Genomic DNA, 16,664 nt, shown 5'->3' with positions numbered 1-16,664 from the left:
CCTTTCTCTAGCCAATTTCTGCTTTGTGCTGATGTCACCACCTCCAGGAAGCCTTCTCTGCTGCTCTGCCCTCCAAGTAAAGCACATTCTCTGCTCCTCGGCTCCTGGGATTCCCACATCACACTGTTCTCTTTGTCATTTTCTAAGTGTCGATTTCCACAACCCTCTGCCTACCAAATTCTGGTCAATGGGACCTGGGGGAAAGAGTCTGCCAGGTGGACTATGGGGAGAATTCTTCCTGGTGATGCACCCTCTTCCTTGGTGAGATGTCACCCAGGCTCCCAAGGATGGCTGAAACTGTGGCAGCCATTTGGGGACCATGAGGAAATAAGATGCCGAGAAGGGCATAGGAGGACGGGAAGAACGTGGGTGGATCTGCACATCCAGGACTTGGAAAACATCCTGTAAAGGGCCACATAGTAAATATTTCAGGCTTTGCAAGTCCCGTGCAGTCTCTGTCATACCCTCTTCGTGTTTTTGGTGGTTTTTGGTTTCTTTGGCAACCATTTAAAGACGCAAAATTCATTTTCGGTTCATGGACCATAGTTTGCCGAACCCCACACTAACACCCCCTTTCCAACTGGTGAACTTATTGTCAGACCCATTTTTTTTTTTTTGAGACAGAGTTTCGCTCTTGTCACCCAGGCTGGAGTGCAATGGCGCGATCTCGGCTCACTGCAACCTCGCCTCCTGGGTTCAGGCAATTCTCTTGCCTCAGCCTCCTGAGTAGCTGGGACTACAGGCACGCGCCACCACGCCCAGCTAATTTTTTGTATTTTTAGTAGAGACGGGGTTTCACCATGTTGACCAGGATGGTCTCGATCTCTTGACCTCGTGATCCACCCGCCTCGGCCTCCCAAAGTGCTGGGATTACAGGTGTGAGCCACCGCGCCCGGCCCTGTCAGACCCATTTTTATGGAGTCTTTGTTACTTTCAGCAACTCCACTGATGAAACAACAGCATCACCCCAAATGATGATGGTGAGAATATGGAGCAACCACGCCGCTTGCACCCTGAGGTTGGGGGTGCAAAATGCTGCAAACACTTTGAAAGAGTTTGGTAGTTTCTTAACAAGTTTAACGTACACCTACCATAGGATCTGGCCATTTCACTCGCAGGTATTTACCCAAGAGAAATGAAAGCATTTGTCCATACAAAGACTTGCAGAGGAATGTTCACAGCAGCTTCATTCATCATAGCTCTCAACTGGAATCAACTCAAATGCCGGTCAACAAGGGAACGGATGAACACACTGGCACATCCACGCAATGGAAAAGCGCGCCGATAAAGGGAACGAGTTATTGATATGCACCTCAACGTGGACAAATCTCAAAATAATTATGCTGAGTGACAGACACCGATGAAGAACAGTGCGGAATGCACGACCCCATTCACGTGCAAGTCTACAACACACAAACCAATCCACGGTGGCAGAAAGCAAATGGTGGCTGCTCGAGGACAGGGATGGAAGGAGGGATGGATTCCAAAGAGGCAAGAGCAGGCCTCAAGGAGTGAGGAATGTGCTCATTATTTTCACTAGTGTTATGATTCCTTGGGAATACACGTACGTCAAAACTCATCAGATTGTACACTTGAAATATGTGGTTTATTGTATGTCAATTACGGTTTCTCAGAACTGTTAAAAAATAGTAACGGTGTTGGATCTTGTAATAGGCAGAACTCTGAGGGTAAAGGGCACAGGATGGGAATATCTTAGACAAATGGGAAACACCCAAAGACTAGCAGAGAGGCAGCAGGGAGGAAAGATGGAAGCCTGAGAAGCCGGGGGCCCCACAAGGCTTTGTGTGTCTGCTAAGACTACCTCTGTCCACTCTAACGTAGCCGAGGATGACTGAGACCAGGCTCCTGGATGTCGTTATTTGGTGGACAGGCACAGAGACGCAGCCCTTGGAGACGGCCCGTGGACAAGCGGCTGTGACTGCCACCACGGCCCCAGTGGGGCAGAGGAGCCTCAAGGCCCCGTGTGGGCTGTGCACAAGCCCCTCCTGGAGTTCTCAGATGCTAGAGTTGGTGTGTCAGGTTCGCCATGTACCCTGCAGATAGTCTCTCATCTGACAAGGCCGGGGACACAGAACAGAATTCCCCGGGAGCTCTAGGCTTTTTCTCCCCAACTCATCACAGAAAGGACAGGAAGAACTCCCAGCTCAGCTCCCCAACAACCATCTGCAGCAGGCAGGGAACACGTCTGGCTCTGCAGCTCCAAATCCTCCCTTTCCGTCTGATCCCAGGGACAGTGCTACTGTGGGCAGGTCCAGCAGAAAACCCAGCCTTCCTCTACTGGGTGCTGCACCTTCAAAGAAATGTTCTGTGTTGGCTAGAGAAGAACAGGACCAGAGACAAGGGAGGAGAAAGCCCAAGGCTAACTAGAACGGTGAGGCCGTGCTAAGTCAAAAAGGATCAGGAAACGGACAGGACCAGGAAAAGGAGAAAGCACGAGGGTCCACAAGATTGGGTGTGTGGAGATGAGTCTGGAGGATTTGCCAGTCATTGGTATTCCTGTAGCTTATCATTGACATGTTTCTCGATGTTCTTTTAGAGATGCAAATCAACATTAGCATTTGTCATTTTTATTTTTTTTTTTTGCTCCTGGGTGCTGGAATGTGATTCTGTGCAAAGACTGGACCACATGGCACCCTGCCTTTCCTAAGAACCACAACTACCGTTCCCCATAAAATCTCTAGAATCACAGAGTGACTGAATGGTATCTCTGCCATTTTTCAGAGGGGGAAACTGAGGCTCAGAGATAACTGAGTGTTGTGTTCAAGGTCACTCAGCTAGGAAGTAACTGCATGAGGCCTGGACCTGGGCTTGTCTGGTCTGCAGGCTGGCAACTTTTGTGCATACACTCTGGAGGGAGCCTTCCCCACATCTCAAGAAACCCCCCATGAGACTCGGTGCACTCATATCTGTCTTGTTAACTACAGTATCTCCGCCCCTTAAAACCCTCAATAAAGAGCTGAGAAACGAACAAGTAGACGTAGCAGAGAACCATGAATGGAGCTGGGGATCAGCAAGAATCAGAGGGAGTGGGGAGGGAGAAAGGAAGGAAGGGCTGGCTTCCTGGAGCTCCCAGATCCACCCGGGACACGGGCTATGCTCAAGGAAACACAAAGTCAAGGTCCGGAGAACGCAGACATGTGCCTCCCAGAGCTGGGCACAGACGGCGGTGGTGACGCATCTTCCTAAGTGCCATTTTCACAATCACCTTCCCCAAGTGTTTTCTAACAACACTGCCTGGAGCTTTCATCCGGCCTCCTAAAACCTTTCAGAAAGAAAAGGAGGCCTGGAGCGGTCCCTAGAGGAAGGCCAGGGGGTTATGCCGTATCAGCCTTCACTAGAATCACCCAGCCAGGCCCATTCTGCTCCTTCTTCAGGTTCCCTGAAGGAGTGTTCTCATTCTCACCTTTTACTTCCCACCCCAGGGCCTGCTGCCTCCCACCTGCTGAAGGGCCTTGGATACACCCAGGTGCTGCCTGGGCCTGTGTCCTCGCAGCCAACAAGGAGGCGCTGCCATGATGATCTGTAAGGGCCCTTCAGGTGTCCACCCCCCATTCATTCACTCCCCAAAGCCACCCTGGGGGTCTCCATGTGCCACCAGCAGCCCAACACGCCGGTCCCTCTGGAGGGCTCCGAGCTCCAGGCAAATGACCCATGCGTGCGTTTAAACTGGGCAGCCCTGCCCAGCCACCATTCCTCCCCAGGCTCAAGGAGGCAACAGAAAATGTCCTGTCTGGAGCTTGGACAGAACTCCTCCCTCAAGAAGGTCTGAGTTGATGGTTTGCTTTCTTCAAACAGAGGAGTGATGCCTTAAGCTGGGAGCGGTCTTTGGTTTGGATGTGGACACCTGCGCAGCCCTCAGAGTGGCCCCATGTATCTCTCTCTCCTCCCTCCCTCCTTTAACCCAAAGCGAAATGTCCTGGGAGGCAAGGCAGGGGGCCGGTGAGGGGCCTGCAAACCAGCATCACTGCCAGGAGCAGAAGCAGGAGTGGGGACAGTGAGTGTGAGTGTGAGTGTGTGTGTTGTGTGTGTGTGAGAGAGACAGTGTGTATGTTTGTGTGTGTGTTTGTGAGTGTGACTGTGAGTGTGTATGAGTGTGTGTGAGCACATGTTTGTGTGTGTGTGTGTGTGCGCGTATGTGTGTGTGAGAGACTGAGAGAGTGTCTGTGTGAGAGAGTGTGTGTGTGTGTGTGTGTGTGTGTGTGTGTCGGGGGCAGGGAAGATCCCAGTGCCTCTCCATTCTTAAACAAGTTACTTTAGAGTATAATAATAACTGCCTCCCCTCTCCCCACCAAGTGTTCTCATTTCAAAACGGACTTAATGAGATCCCTGGGAGGAAGGACTTCTCCAAGCAATTGAACACAATGTGCGGTAATGAGCTGCCAGCAGCAAGTGTCACTTAATGGAAACCAAGTGAACAGAAGCAGGTCAGGGGAGGGAGTGGCCGTCCCTTAGGCGCCTATTGTGCCCAAACACAGCGCTAGGCGCTCTACAGGGGTTGTCATCCATTATTTCGTGGCATTACACTAACAGCCCTGCAAAGTCTTGTCTCTCCTCTTGAAAGACCAGCAATCTGAGCCTCTGATCTGGTTCCTAGGATGTGAAGCATAGCTATGCTGCCTGGGCTCAAAACTGGCCCCTCCACCAATGCGCTGTGTGACTTCAGACAAATTACTGCACCTCTCTGAGCCTGAGTCTCTTCATCTGTAAATGGGGATAATGAGAGCAATCGCTTTGTAGAGCTTGTGTAAGTTGTGTCAGATGCTGTCTAGAAATCACCTAGCACATGGTAAGTGCTCAATGAACACAGTCACTCGCTAGCTGGACTTAAACCAGGAAGCTGTCTGCTTCCAAAACTTAGTAAATTCTCTCCACTAATCTGCAACTCTCCCATCCACACTGAGCTGGTGACTCCGAGCTCACCCTCCCTGTTCCCTGCATCTGGGAGCCCACCCTGCCTCCCTCAGGTGCAGGGGGTGGAGGGCCACACTCACAGCCCAGGCCAGCTTCTCCTCTTGTGCTGTGATGCCGTATCTTCTCACCAACTCACAACAGCTCCCCTGCATCTGACTGTCCCTCTTTCCCCTACAGCAACCCTGTTTCCCCCTCTGCTGAGCCAGCCCCATCAGCCAAGCTTCAACGTCACTTGCTAAAAACTGAATGGAGGCTCAGCATGGTGGCTCACACCTGTAATGCCAGCACTTTGGGAGGCCGAGGTGGGTGGATTGCTTGAGCACAGGTGTTCAAATCCAGCCTGGGCAACATGGCAAAACCCCATCTCTACAAAAAATATAAAAAGTTAGTGGGTGTGGTAGCATGCACCTGTAGTACCAGCTACTTGGGAGGCTGAGGCAGGAGGAACACCTGAGCCAGGGAAGTCAAGGCTGCAGTGAGCTGTGACTGCACCACTGCACTCCAGCCTGGGCGACAGAAAGAGGCCCTGTCTCAAAAACGAGACAAAACAAATGGAAACCTCCTTCAATCCCATCTTGGAAACCTAATTCCATCTCAGATGTAATGCATCAGAGCAGAGCTCTTGCCCTTTAGGCTTCAAAGCTGCTCCCTCCACACTCTTCACAGTTGCAGTAAACGCCTGTTCATGCCACCCTGCCTGTTATTCGGGCCACACACTGGGGACCCTCCTTAGTGTCTCTTCTCCCTAGGTCTCCCATATCCATTCCCATTGGCTTGAGCTTGAAACTACAGCCTAACCCTGGTCACTTCTCCTTGCTTCCCATCCCACCCCAGCACTGGATCCAAGTCCCCACTGCCACTGGTCTCCCTGTTTTACCTCCTGCTCCACCAGTCCACTCCCCACACATCGGCCTGGCTGGGCTTGACAATTCTCCATCCTGTGATGTTAGCCTCCACCAAAAATGCTCCCTCATCTCTCCACTACAGCCAAAAGAAACTCTACACGCTCTACCATGGCCCACAAGACCCCCACTTGCTTCCCCTACTTGCTCAATGGGAGGCTGGCAACTCTGGCCTCTTACTATGCCTCAACCTCTCTAAGCTTGTTCCCACCACAGGGCCTTTGCACATGCTGTTCCCTCTGCCTGCAGCCTCCTTCCCCAGGTCTCTGCATGGCAGGCTCCCTCCCTCAGAGCTCCACTCAAATGTTATTCCACTCATGCTTCCTCCCAGTCTCATCATCTGTTCTATTATCACGTCATTCTGTTTCCCTGTCTTCATGCATCTATCTGTATTTGGAATTATTTATCTTTCATATATATATATATATATACACCTGTCTCTCCCAATAGAACCCACACTCAGCTATGGCAGGAACTGTGTTTCCCTTATTCCCCTCTGATGTTTGGTGACTATAACAGCGTCGGGCACAGAGAAAAGACTTGATAAATATTCGCTGAGTGGATAAACGAATGAGTAAATGAATGAATGAGTAAACTCAAGAATGAATGAATGAACACAGAAACACACACACAAGCCAGATTCTATGGGGCTCCACTTGTCCATCTCTAAAATGGAGGTGGCAATCCCAACACCCACAGGACAGTGATAAAGATTACCCTGGATGAACCAGAGCCAATGAGACGTTCAACAAATCCTTGCTGGTGGAAGCCTTTCAGTCAGCGGGGGCTCAGCTGCGGGTACCTCCTCTCCACCCCTCACTGAATAAAATGCATTTAATAGCCAAAATCCTGTAATGGAGATACAGCAGTTGAAGGTCTAAGGAAGAGTGAATCTGAGAACACAATTTGCTGTATCACCCATAGCCATGGCAACTGAAATCTTCAAGTGCCGTTCTGCCTCGCTTTCGTTTTTTTTACACAGAAATTTCTGAAGGAAATGTTCAGGTTTCTGTCTCTGCTGACACCCTTATAGAACAGGCATCCTCATTTGGCCTGGAGAGGAAGACATGCAAAATGCCAGATTCCCACACGGTAAACTGGTGTGCGAAGGAAGAAGAGTTTTGCCTTTAGCAGCGTGAGTTTCAATTCTGAGACTGGAACAAAATCATCACCATGTTCATCACCATCACCACCACCACCACCACCTTTGCTTGCAATAGAAGGGACCAGGCTGGGCGCGTTTTGGGAGGCCAAGGTAGGCGGATCACCTGAGGTTAGGTGTTGGAGACCAGCCTGGCCAACATGGGGAAACCTCATCTCTACTAAAAATACAAAAATTGGCCAGGCGTGGTGGTGGGTGCCTGTAATCCCAGCTACTCGGGAGGCTGAGACAGGATAACTGCTTGAACCTTGGAGGCTGAGGTTGTAGTGAGCCAAGATCATGCCACTGTACTCCAGCCTGGGTGACAGAGCAAGACTCTGTCTCAAAAAACAAACAAAAAACAAAGAAATAGAATGGACCAGTACTAAATCCAACCCTCACTCATCTACTCAGTCATTTAACAAGAGTTCACTGATTGCCTACTGTGTGCCAGGCCCTGTACTAGACTCCAGGGATACAGCCGTGAACAACTGTGACCCCGGGCAAGTACGACACCTGTCTGAGCCTGGGATAAAATGATGGTAACAATATTGCTTGATGAAGGTGCTACATGTACCCAATGAGATGACAGAAGAAGTGCCTTGTGTGGTGTCCGGCATACAGCAAGCACCCAGTAACTAACGATTCCTTTTACCTTATAGAGGTGGGGAGGGCCAGCCCCTGGCTATTCCTCCTGACGAGGCCTCGGAAAAGTTCTCCAGGTGCCAAGTTTTCCCAAAGGAATGCCTATGTTCTAAAGGACGGAGGGAGTCTGGGAGACATTTGGGATTTCAACTTTCAAAATAAATGTGCAGGGAAGGCCAGGGAAGAGGAAACAGATTAACCTAACAGCTATCCAGATCCGAACACGTTTAGGATGAGGTCCTGGCTGAACTACCCAAAATATGAGGATGGAGGATGCTGAGAACAGCCTGCCACTGTGGGCCTCTCACCACACCAGCCACGTGCCTAGTGAGACCAGAACCTCAGAGACTGAAGAGAGGAATCACAGTCTCTCCACTGGAACAGCGGTAGGACCAAGGGCTCCAGAGCTCCGCACACTCTGGTGCAAACCCTGAGGCCTGACAGCAGGAAAAAGCTGCTGGGCCAGACTCCTTCTGCACTCCCTGGATCCTCACAGATGGAGTGAAACCCTGGCAGAGGTGGTGGCATTTAAACGTCAGGCTGGAGCCCAGGTGCGAGGAAGAGGTTTGTGTTTGAGAGCACGCCACCCTCTTGGCAGCTTCCAGCCTCTGTACCTACTACACATGCCTGAGCACTGCCCCATCACCGTGCCACTCCCAGCCCACCTGAAAACCCCTGTCCAATCTTCAGATGACCCAGAAACGCCACGGCCAGGCATTTCTCTCGCAGCAAATCACACAAGGGTGCGAAGATGTCTGCACAAAGATGTTCACTGCAGCACTGTTTATAGTGCACATGACATGGCTATCTAGAGGCGACTGGTTCAAAAAATGACAGTGCAAGGAAGAAGCTGTTAGAAAGAAGGACGTAGGCTGACTGTGCTGATATGGAAAAATCTCATCATTATGAGAAAAGGAAAGGCATCTGATTGTGTTAAAAGTTAAAACACGGCCGGCTGCGGTGGCTCACGCCTGTAATCCCAGCACTTTGGGAGGCCGAGGCGGGTGGATCATGAGGTCAAGAGATCGAGACCATCCTGCTCAACATGGTGAAACCCCGTCTCTATTAAAAATACAAAAAATTAGCTAGGCATGGTGGCGCGTGCCTGTAATCCCAGCTACTCAGGAGGCTGAGGCAGGAGAACTGCCTGAACCCAGGAGGCGGAGGTTGCAGTGAGCCGAGATTGCGCTATTGCACTCCAGCCTGGGTAACAGGAGCGAAACTCCGTCTCAAAAAAAAAAAAAAAAGTTAAAACACACACACACACACGCACACAAACACAGAGTCATCCCTTGGTATCTGTGGGGGATCAGTTCCCCAACCACACAGATACCTAAATCCACAGATGCTTAAGTCTCTCATATAAAACTGTGTAGTATGTGCACAGAAAACACACACATGCTCCCATATACATTAAATCATCTGTAGGTTACTTATAACACCTAATGCAATGCAAACACTAAGAAAAAGCTGTTATGCTGTACTGTTTAGGGAATAATGCCAAGGAAAAAGGTCAGTACACGTTCAGTACACATGCAACCATACATTTTTCTTTGAATATTTTTGATCTGTGGTTGGTTGAATCCACGGACACAGAACCCAGGGACCCAAAGCGCCAATTCTTTGTGCGTGTGTGCACGTGTCTGTGTGTCTATACACAGGTACACGAGGATACAGACACAGATACTGTCTTATGTATGCAAAGAATATTTTCAAAAGGAGACACATGAACCTGTCACCAGCCTCCAGAGGAGGGGCCTGCAGGTTGGAGGTGGCAGGGAGACCAATTTCTCTTTAGAACATTGTTTTGCGCTTTTGGAAAAGTTAAACATGTCTGTGTATTACTTTTCCAATAAAAAAATAAGTTTTGGGGTTTTTTTTATTGATTTTTGTTTTTTTTGTTTGTTTGTTTTTGAGATGGAGTTTCGTTCTTGTCGCCCAGGCTGGAGTACAGTAGCTCGATCTTGGCTCACGTCAACCTCTGCCTCCTGGGTTCAAGGGATTCTCCTGCCTCCGCCTCCTGAGTAGCTGGGATTACAGGCGCCCGCCGCCACCACGCCCAGCTAATTTTTATACTTTTAGTAGAGACAGGGTTTCACCATGTTGGCCAGGCTGGTCTCAAACTTCTGACCTCAGGTGATCTGCCTGTCTCAGGCAATCCAAAAGTGCTGGGATTACAAGCATCAGCCACCGTGCCAGTCAAGTTAATTATTTTTAGTGTTTGGTCATCACTTGCATTAAACGTTCTGTCCCTAAAAGGTGACCTCAGTTCCCTCCAGTGTGTGAAGACAGTGCAGTTATTGCATTATCACACGTGTATCCATTTCTATGCCTGTCACCCTTGTTTAGTGATGGGGAATGTGTAATCCCAGCACTTTGGGAGGCCAAGAGTTTGAGACCAGCCTGGCCAACATGGTGAACCCAGTCTCTACTAAAAATACAAAAATTAGCTGGGTGTGGTGGAGCACACCTGTAGTCCCAGCTACTCAGGAGGTTGAGACACGAGGATCGCTTGAACTTTGGAGACAGAGGTTACAGTGAGCCGAGACTGCACCACTGCCCTCCAGCCTGGGTGACACAGACTCCAGTTGCAAAAAAAAAAAAGAAAGGAAAAAGAAAGAAAGACATCATTAACACCAGTAAAACCCCTTCCATATTCTTAAGAGCTTTTGTTTGACCAAATGACCATCCAGAGTCCTGAGTACTCCGTGCTTGCCAATTTACACCCAGCATCTCATTTAATTGAGTCAGTACCCTGAAGCCCGGCTGAAGGTGGTACATGCCGCTGTTCCCACACCTCCTTTATTGCTGGTGCGGGGTGGAGTGGCAGAATAAAGTTTTGTTAAACCCATTTAACAGATGAGAAAAACTGAAGCTCACGTAAGTAATTTTGTTGCCACGGACTGTAAATTCGAAGTCAAGGAGGTAGATTTGAACCCCGCTCTGTTGCACCCCAAAGCCTTAACTCTGCTCTCCATACCTACTGCGCTCAGCTGTTTGGGGGTTAACAGGCCTGACCAGTGCTGAACATGGTGATTTTAGGGGCTGGATGTGAGTAGAACATTCCCCCGGCTTTACTTGCCCGGTGCAAGCTGCTCAGCCGGCTCTAAATTTAGACCTGCTAACGTGGAAGAGGGGTCCCTGGGGGGTACTGTTCCACAGCCAGACAGCACTGGGGCTCATGGTGCCTTGGTCTCACTCAAAGCCAGCTCGGTGTGGGGAGAATATGGGAAACGGCTTTCTGGCAGGCCTGTGGGGGGATTTCCTGTCCACCTGTGCAGACTAGAACAACAGGAAAAGTCTGTAGTGGGGCTGGGTGGATGGGGCAGGGCGCAGGCAGACCGAGACGGGCGAGGTCCTCCCAGCCGGGCTTCCCTTCTCAACCCATTCACAGATGGACGCCCTACAAAGGTCAGGGCAGTGCAGGAAGCATTCGCTAAGCACCTGCTCTATGGCTGGACCTGCGCTAGGACCTGAGGGAAAAGATGAACAAGATCCATTCCCTACCCTCAAGAAGTTTATTTATGCACTCCCTTATTCATGCCTTCAGCTCAACACATATTTATTCAGCACCTACTGTGTGCCAAGCCCTGTTCCAGAAACTGAAGAAACTAATGAACAAAACATGTCCCTACCCTCAAGAACCACTTTTTCACTCACCCACTCACTCATTCATTCAGATTAACATTTAATGAGCACCCGCTGTGTGCAAGACCTTAAGCTAGGAAGTGGAGGGACAGCGATGAACAAGACATGAATTCTGAGGATGAAAAGCTTCATTTTCGCATTTGTTGCTTCCCTTCACTCTTTCCTTCAGTTCTGTAAGTGATTAATTAGCACTTGCTGGGTACTCAGCCCTCTGCTAAGCACTGTGCATATAGATATGAAATAAGACACAGCCACTGCTGATAAACAGTTCACTTAAGTAGTTCATTCATTCATGCACATTCAACATAACATTCACTGATGGAAGCTCCTGAGCACCAGGCACTGTGTAATATGACAGGGACACAAAGAGAGGGGCTGTTTCTGCTCTCAATCAGTCTCACTCATCCACTCACTCTTTCATTCATCCGGAGCAGTGAACATTTATTGAGTGCCTACTATGTGTCGGGGCACAGATGTGCATAAGAGAGAATCTCTGCTCTTGAACAGCCTGCCTGCCTGCCTGCCTTCCTCCTCCCTTTCATTCCTTCCCTCCCACCCCTTCCTTCCTTCATCCCTCCCCCCTTCCCCATTTATCAGTTTGGTTCACTCAACATATATTGGGCACCTACTATATATGAGGCTGTGGGAAGACAGATGAATGAACCCTAGTAGACCTGGATCTGAAGGGAGTCATAGAAACACCAGCTCACAGACAGGGTGAGCAATCACTTGGTTCCTATGTTAGGGCCATAAGGCCGCACCCAATGGTTCCTCAAATACTCCCAGCAGCAGGCAACATACCCTTCTCACAGAGCCACAGGGCAGACAGGGGGTTACGGGGGCAAGGTGGGGGCCAATCAGCACACAGGGAGAGAGGAACTGCTGGAAATAAACACCAGAGGGAGGGTTTGGTGAGTGAGATGATTCAGACCTCTCAGTGAGGATTTTCAAGAACTCAAGGAATATTCTAAGTTTAGAGGAGGAAGAGAAAAAGATCAGCCCACATCTTCCGACTGTGGCACACTCAATACCAAACTGCCAGCAGCACCGCTGCTCCCCTTGGCTCCTCTGCCCTCCCAGGCCAAATGCCTGCCAGGAAAATAATGAATCCACCACCACCTGGGCCTGCTGAAAGTACAGACATGTGCCCACACGAAGCCCTTGGCACAATGTCCAGCACAGAGTAGGCGCCCAGTGCATGTCACCGGGGCACATTTTATTTACTGCAAGGTGTGGTGGTTTTGAATGTGGCTACACATTCTTTGGCACACCTGTCATTGAGAAGGGGGTCCATGTCCCCTCCCCTTGTGACTGCTTGGCCAGCAGAGAACAGAAGTAACACTATGTGAGTCCCGAGGCTGCAGCCTTCATAAAGGGAAGTGTGGCCATCTGCCTTCCTTGCCAGGACACTCACTTCCAGAGCCCTGAGCTGCCATGTTGTGAGGATGCCCAGGCCACCAGGAGTGACTGTGTTTAGGTGCTCTGGTTGACAGTCCCAGGGAAGCCTGGCTTTTGAACCACCACATGCACCAGACATGTGGGTGAAGAAGACTCTAGATGTTTCTACCTCTCAACTGTTTGAGGCTCCCAGCTGACACTCCAGACACACAGCAGCCACACTCACTGAGCCCTGCTAATTCCTGAACCAAAGGATCCGTGAACATAATGAACTGGGGCTGGTTTGCACTGCTGTGATTTGGAGATGTTTGTCATGGCAGCTAATAACTGGCCCAAAGGCATTTGTTCAGCGAGTCCCTACCCTGCACACCCTGCAGAATCTGGGAGGATCAGATAAACCAGAAAGCACAAAACACCTTATACATTGTCAAGTTTTTTCTTTCTTTTTTCTTTTTTATTTTATTTTATTATTATTATTTTTTTTTTTTTTGAGACAGAGTTTCGCTCTTGTTACCCAGGCTGGAGTGCAATGGCGCGATCTCGGCTCACCGCAACCTCCGCCTCCTGGGTTCAAGCAATTCTCCTGCCTCAGCCTCCTGAGTAGCTGGGACTACAGGCGTGCACCACCATGCTCAGCTAATTTTTGTATTTTTAGTAGAGAAGGGGTTTCACCATGTTGACCAGGATGGTCTCGATCTCCTGACCTTGTGATCCACCCGCCTCGGCCTCCCAAAGTGTTGGGATTACAGGTGTGAGCCACCGTGCCCGGCCTTCTTTTTTATTTTTGAGACAGAGTCTCGCTCTGTCACTCAAGCTGGAGTGCAGTGGCACAATCTCAGCTCACTGCAACCTCTGCCTCCCGGGTTCAAGCAATTCCCCTGCCTCAGCCTCCTGAGTAGTTAGTTGAGATTACAGGTGTCCACCACCATGCCCGGCTAATATTTGTATTTTTAATAGAGATGAGGTTTCACCACCACATTGGCCAGATTGGTCTTGAATTCCTGACGCTCAGGTGATCCGCCTGCCTTGGCCTCCCAAAGTGCTGGGACTGCAAGTGTGAGCCACTGCACCTGGCCCACTGTCAAGTTCTGTGCAAGCAGGGGCCACTGGCATTATCTCTCAGGACCCAGGGGTGGGGCTCTGCACCCTTCCAGACCCCACTTAACTTGGCAAAGTATAACTAAGGCCACCAACCCGCCTTAGTTAGCCTGGGAGACTAGTGGGTCTGACCTGCACTCACGTGGCAGGCTGCCACTTTGTCCCCAAGACAGGACTTAGGTCATCCCTCCAGAAGGAATGAACTGGAGGACAAAGAAGGCTTTCACTGGGCCCAGGCAAACAGGGACGGTCAGGGCAGAGCTGGAAATGGGTGGCCCCAGACACGCCCCCCTGGGCAGGTGGCCAAATGGGCCAGGTGTGGCCCAGGCAAGCTGGGGCAGCAGTGGGGTCTGGCAAGGGCCTTTCCTCCCCGCTCCAGGTCTTTTCCAATCTAAGCCTTAACAGGGAGAGGGCAGAGTACAGCGAGGAGTGAGGACGGCTTGGTAAATTCAACAGAATATGGAAAGATATCCCTAGGTTTAAGGTCAAATTAAAAACACAAACTAACAGTGCAGGGTCCAAAGTAAGGCAGCCTGGGATGGAATCTTGGCTCCAGTGTTGACCAGCTGTGTGATCTTCTGCAAGTGGCTTAACCTCTCTGAACCGTGTTTTCCTTATCTGCAAGACGCACATAGTAACAGTGCCTCCATTCTAGGACTGTTGTCAGCACAAACAGAAGCAATAAAGTGCTCCTCCCAGTACCTGGCTGTTGTGGACTGAATTGCATTCCCCTAAATTCGTATACTGAAGCCCTAACCCCCTTTTGATAGTACATCAAAAGGTGACTGTTATTTGAAAATAGGGCCTCTAAAGCTGTGATAAGCTTTAAAGTAAAGATGTTAGGTGGGGTCCTAATCCAATCTGACTGTTAACCTCATTGGAAGAAATTTGGAAACAGACAGGGGAACACACACATGCAGGAGAAAGAGGGTGTGAGGACAAAGAGAGAAAGCAGTTATCCCCAAGCCAAGAAGAGAGACCTCAGGAGAAAGCACCCCTGCTAACACCTTGCTCTTGAACTTGCAGCGTCCAGAACTGTGAGAAAATACATTTCCTCTATTTAAGCCATTCAGAAGTCTCTGGTTTTTTTAACATGGCAGCCCTGGAAAACTGATACACTAGCACACAGAAGGAGCAAAACAAAAATCTCTGATTACTACATTATTACGTTTATATTATAGCTAGAAAATACTAGGTCAATGCAAACATGCTTATATTCTATTAACATAAATGTTTGATACAAAATATTAATACAACATGAAACACCTGCAGCTGTGCATCCCTGCCTCAGAATTTCTACATGAAACATCAGGCGTTTTTTGTGTTAGTTTGTTTTTTTGAGAGACAGAGTCTTGCTGTGTCACCCAGGCTGGAGTGCAGTGGCACAATCATAGCTCACTACAGCCTCCAACTCCTGGGTTCAAGTGATCCCCCCGCCCAGCCTCTTAAGTAGCTGAAACTTGCAAGCATGCACCACCACACCCAGCTAACTTTTTAATTTTCTGTAGAGATAGGGTCTTGCTATGCTGCCCAAGCTGGTCTCCAACTCCTGGGTTCAAGTGATCCTCCAACCTGGGCCTCCCAAGGTGCTGAGATTACAGGTGTGAGCCACCAGGCCTGGCCAACATCAGCTTTTCTTAAACTGTAATAATTCAGACCAAATTCCATGACAACCTTCTCATCCATGCATTGCTGAACCATTGAAACAGTTACATTACATCCTCTGGGCTCCAATAGTGATAAAAACAGTGACACCCTCAAATCTCCCACCTCTTCCAGAGGTGTTTGGCCTCTGCACATTGTGGTTCAGCCTCTCGAATGCCCATCTTCTCTTGTCCTACTCAGGTATTAGACCCAGCTCAGACCAAGTCCAGGGTAGGCACTCAATACACGTGCACAGCAAGCCAACTGTGAGACGTTAATGCATTTCAACAAATGAGATGCTAGGCCCAGAGGGGGCGGTGGCTGGCACAAGGTCACAGCACCCTGGCTCACACTCATCAACTCTGCCTCAAACACAGAAACCACGTGTCCACTCGGCTTGAAACCCACAAATCTGAGTCCTTTTTCAGCTCTGGAGAATCCATCTGCCTATCAGCAGCAAACATTAGGGGTAGGGGGCACAGAGAGGGCCTCGACCTGCATCAAGCCTTCCACAGTTTACTGTAGCTTCCAACTCCTGGGCTCAGGTGATCCTCCTGCCTCAGCCTCCCAAACAGCTGGAACCATAGCCATGCACTACCCAGCTGCTAACTTTTGCATTTTTTGTAGAGATGGGGTCTTGCGGTGTTGCTCAGGCTGGTCTGGAACTCCAAGGCTTCAAGCAATCCTCCAGCTTCCTTCCTTCTTTTACACTCCACACTATTCTCTCCTGATACTGGACTTTCCAGGGGCCCTGTGCAGCCTTTGGGCAAGTCAGGCTTTGCTCAGTGTCCTCATTTGTAAAATTTGGACAATCAGAGCCCCTGCCACACACACTCAGGTGTGAAATGGTGTAGCTCTGCACATGCTTAAAAAGAGCAGCTGCCCTTCTAAGTGATTTGTTAGAACTGGGGTGCCCTCTAGTGCCTCAGTTGGGAAATCATTCCACCCTTGAGGCAGCCAGCAACTTGTACCCTGTGGGTTCAATTCCTCCCCTGGAAATGCAGAAAGACAGCACCTACTATATGCTACGCGCTCTCCCCACTGGTCTCCACAATGAAATGCTTTCATAATCCTCATTTGAGAAAGGGAGTTTCTCATCCTCAGGTGAGACACAAGGTCAGAGACATGAAATCACCTGTTCAAGGTCACAGAGCAGCAAGGGCAACCCAGGTCTGTCTGACTCTGAAGCTCCACTCTACTGGACTCTTAAATCGGGAGACTGTGCACAGGAATTAACTTTAAGGAGACTCCAGTCC

The 16,664-nt window shown here is 49.7% G+C and overlaps 1 protein-coding gene across 7 annotated transcripts in view; it reads right to left on the bottom strand.

Moving 5' to 3' along the window:
• KIAA1671 (KIAA1671 ortholog) overlaps positions 1 to 16,664 on the bottom strand; it is a 248,528-nt gene that overhangs the window by 97,927 nt on the left and 133,937 nt on the right. The window lies entirely within an intron of this gene.

The sequence above is a fragment of the Callithrix jacchus genome, chromosome 1 (assembly GCF_049354715.1).
Source record: "Callithrix jacchus isolate 240 chromosome 1, calJac240_pri, whole genome shotgun sequence".
In the NCBI taxonomy this organism is placed as follows: domain Eukaryota; kingdom Metazoa; phylum Chordata; class Mammalia; order Primates; family Cebidae; genus Callithrix; species Callithrix jacchus.
This window is presented reverse-complemented; position numbering and strand designations above follow the sequence as displayed.